The following is a 3,843-nucleotide window of genomic DNA, read 5'->3' as shown; positions in this document are numbered from 1 at the left end:
TCATGTGTGTAATGGTAATATCGTAATTCCTTGGGTAAAATTTTCTACTGCATAGCTGAAGAGCAAACGTTTACTTAGTTTGTTCGGTGAGGGCGGAAACTGACTAGGGAGTGAAAAATATCGTCATATAATTTGGCTCTTTAGTGCCTTTATAAAATACAACTTGTTAAATAATACACTATTGCGTTTACCTTTTGAGTGGTATCAATGTCCACATTTATATCTTCTATAAATGCATCGTGCAACTCTCTTCAATCGAATCGTGAGCTCAAACTTCATCGCGAATCGAAAAAGAAAAAGAAAAGAAGTACTAAAGTTAATGTTTCGGAACTTTCTTCGTTATTCCTATTGGGTTTCCGGTCGCCGTGTCAAATTCTGGCTCCAATACGCGGCTCACTTTTCTTTAATTATCACAAAGCAGAGGGACCGTGCGAAGAGATTCTTTTAAATTTTATTCGTTGCTTGGAAAAAAAGTTTTAAATTTCTCTACTTAAACTTTCTAAACTGAATACACACAAAGGTTTTCATGATACACAAGACAATAGACTACGAGCAGTCCCTATTTTTTCGCATACTCAAGTGAAAACCGTTAAATTTTAACAACCTTAAAATTTCCGACTACAAGAGTATCGGTAAGCGAGCGATATTCATAAACAACGTAGCCAACGAGCTTGAGGGAAGTCGCTGCGCAGAGTTAACCGCACCACACAGCAGTGACCCAAGTTTATTAAAGCTTATAACAAACCAATCTCGTCTCCAAAGGGAAGGAGAGAGGGAAAAAGACAAATACTCAAGTGAAAAACCATTTAACAACCTGAAAATTTCCGACTATAGGGTACAATAAACATTTTCCAAAACGTTGCGATTCTAACTTTCAGGAAAGTTTATGCCGAAGTCATTCGACTGCTGTGGGAACTGAACTGAAGACTTCGGTAATCGAACTGTTGCACACCATGCCAGTTTAGGTTCGTTTCAGAACGGCAACTAGTTTCGAGTTCAAAGAAAAGTGACGGCAACAGAGAATGATGCTAAATATTAATTGCAGTATAGTTTCAATATTTAGCCAAATAATTCGCTAGCTTTACATTAAGTTCAATAGCAGAGATGTGGGAAAGCTAACCGCTGTATACACGTAAAAATGACGCCATAAAATTTTCCCTACAAATATTGTATTATTAATCGTGTCTGAGTTAGTCGAAAATTTTTGGAAAAATCCCTGGTGTAAGTGCCTTGAAAACAAAATCTTCCAAAAGAACGTATAATAACGCCTTAAAATGTTTCTCATGGACGAATTTCTTGAGTCCTTTTAGAACGCTACAGCTTCTATTGACAGTGGAAAAGTGCAAATGTTTTATTTAATTTCGAAAGAGGGTGTTATTTCTTCAAAGGCAGCCCAACTGTTAAATTTAATGAAGTTTTGTCGGATAATTTTGAGGGTATTAAATATAGGGGAATACAGCAGGAATAAAACGCAGGATTTTCGAATTTTTGCAGTTTTTTTCTTTTCTTTAATCTTGACCTAGAATTGCAAGTCGCTCGATGGGATAAATAATTAGTCAGACTCCTGTGGACACGCAGTGACGTTTGCATTGAATTTTTTGCACTGAAAGAAATTTTTTCAGGCTCGACAGGTGTAAAAATTATTTATGAAAATCATTTCTGTCCTTTGTCTTCCAGAATAAAAGGTTGGCACTTTTTTTTTAATTAAATCTGTCACAAGCAACCTGGGTAGAGAAAACTTTGTGGTGCCCTAGGCTAGGCAGGCTCGTCAGCGTGAAATGTTTTGAAACTGCAAAAGCTAACAGCGTAGTTATGGCAGATAATGAATCTCAAAAAGCCATATTTTTTCACAAGACCTTACTGTTGAAGCCACTTTCACCAAAATATATTAAGATCATAATTACCATTAATTTCAATTAAGCATGGCTTTCCACGTACTAATTGTTTTGAAATGGTGCTCAAAAGTTGCTCCAAAACCAAAAAAGTTGCTTCTGATAATAAAGGTTGCTCGAAAGTTGCTCCAAGACACTGCTTATAATCAAGATAATTTCTCTAAATATATGCTAATTTCCCTTTGAGGGTAAGATTTCTATCCAGTTTTATGCAATTTGACAGCAAAAGAAGTATCTACATAAAATATTAAGGGGAAAATTTGTTAAATAACAAGGATTCTTTAACTGAGAAAAATCGTGAAGATATCGATGACGTCGTGTTTGCTGACGAGTTTTGTAATGTTTTTATGCAGAATGAGGTCCAGAATGAGCCGAAAGTTGAAACGTCTTCAGATGTTCCTCGAAAATCCTCGGCAAATTCGTAAATTTTCGGGACGTTCGTATGGCCTTTGAACAATACTCGGATAATCTTGGAAGATATTCGGTCTGGGAATTGCTCAATATGCAACAATTAAGTTGCTCGAGAGGAAAAAAGTTGCTCGAAGAGAAAACAAGTTGCTCAAAAAATGAAAAGTTGCCAAAAAGTTGCCGAGCAACTTGTGGAAAGCCCAAATTTCAATTACAGCAGAACCATTCGGTGACGGATATTTTTCCAAGCCTTCTTTTATGCATGATAGGTTAATTATATAAATTTGGAATTTTTTGCATTTCGGTGACTTCCCATGTTTAATTTAACCATTCAAACAGCGTTTTAACACCGATGGCATGGCAACGTGCAACCTGGAAGGGAATTCTGAAAAATTTAAAAACGCAAACCGAAGAAGATCGTTAGAACGAATCAACCTCGTTCCCAGGCCTCTCGCAAAGAAACTGCGACGTCATTAAATAGCCAGCCTGCCACATACCAAGATACATAGACCAACACATAAAACGACTTTCACTGGACATCCACGGGATCACAAACCACCACAAAATTAGAATTTGTTCTCCTACCGTCGAACACAAAAATTGTTTACAGCCTAGCGTATCGGCTTCATGAATTGTTTTTGCGCGCGCTGTCTTTGTTGACATTGCTGTGGCGCAATTAATTGCTTTCTAATTACCGTATTTATTCGATTAAGCGCCCAACCTCGAATAAGCGCCCACCAAGAATAAGCGCCCAGCCTGTAGGTAGGAAAGTTAAATAAAACTAAAATGATGAAAATTTAATAAGCGCCCAGCCTCGAATAAGCGCCCACCTCGAATAAGCGCCCACCCTCAAGGTCCAAAAATTTAATAAGCGCCCAGGGCGCTTAATCGAATAAATACGGTAACAATTAGACTACGAGCCCGAGTTTTCTATGAGAGAATAGTCAACGAGGCGCAGCCGAGTTGACTATCGCTCATAGAAAACGAGGGCGAGTAGTCCAATTGTTTTAGTAGAAACTCTAAAAGATTGCAGTCCAAAACCTACAGTTTTGTGCACTTTCAAGACAAAAATCAAGAAAATTTACCGCTTAAAGAGCTACACGCGCGCGATTGTTTTCTATCGGCGAATAGAAAACAGTGGGAGAACCAATCAGATTCGCGGATTTTTAATAGAACACAGCTGAGTTTCTACTAATGTCTATTAATCACATGAGATCAAGGCCAACTTGCCACATACCGACATACATACATAATACGATTCATAGAACCACTTTCGCTTGCGCGTTCACAGGACAACCACGGGACCACAGGCCACCGCAAGATTAGGATGCGTTCTCCTACCGTCGAAAGCAATAATTGATTAACTAGATACTTAACTAATTAATACACTGTTCTGGGTGCCTCCATTTGTCTTTATGGAACCTGTTTAATTGGGTAAATATGAAAAACATCTGTCTATAACTCACAGATGAATCGACGAGTAAGAACTTCCTGTAGGGAAGCGCTAATTATGGGAAAGCAATCGACAGAACTGTCACCTATC

The sequence above is a fragment of the Oculina patagonica genome, chromosome 13 (assembly GCF_052425735.1).
Source record: "Oculina patagonica isolate OP01 chromosome 13, crgOcupat, whole genome shotgun sequence".
Classification (NCBI taxonomy): Eukaryota; Metazoa; Cnidaria; class Anthozoa; order Scleractinia; family Oculinidae; genus Oculina; species Oculina patagonica.
This window is presented reverse-complemented; position numbering follows the sequence as displayed.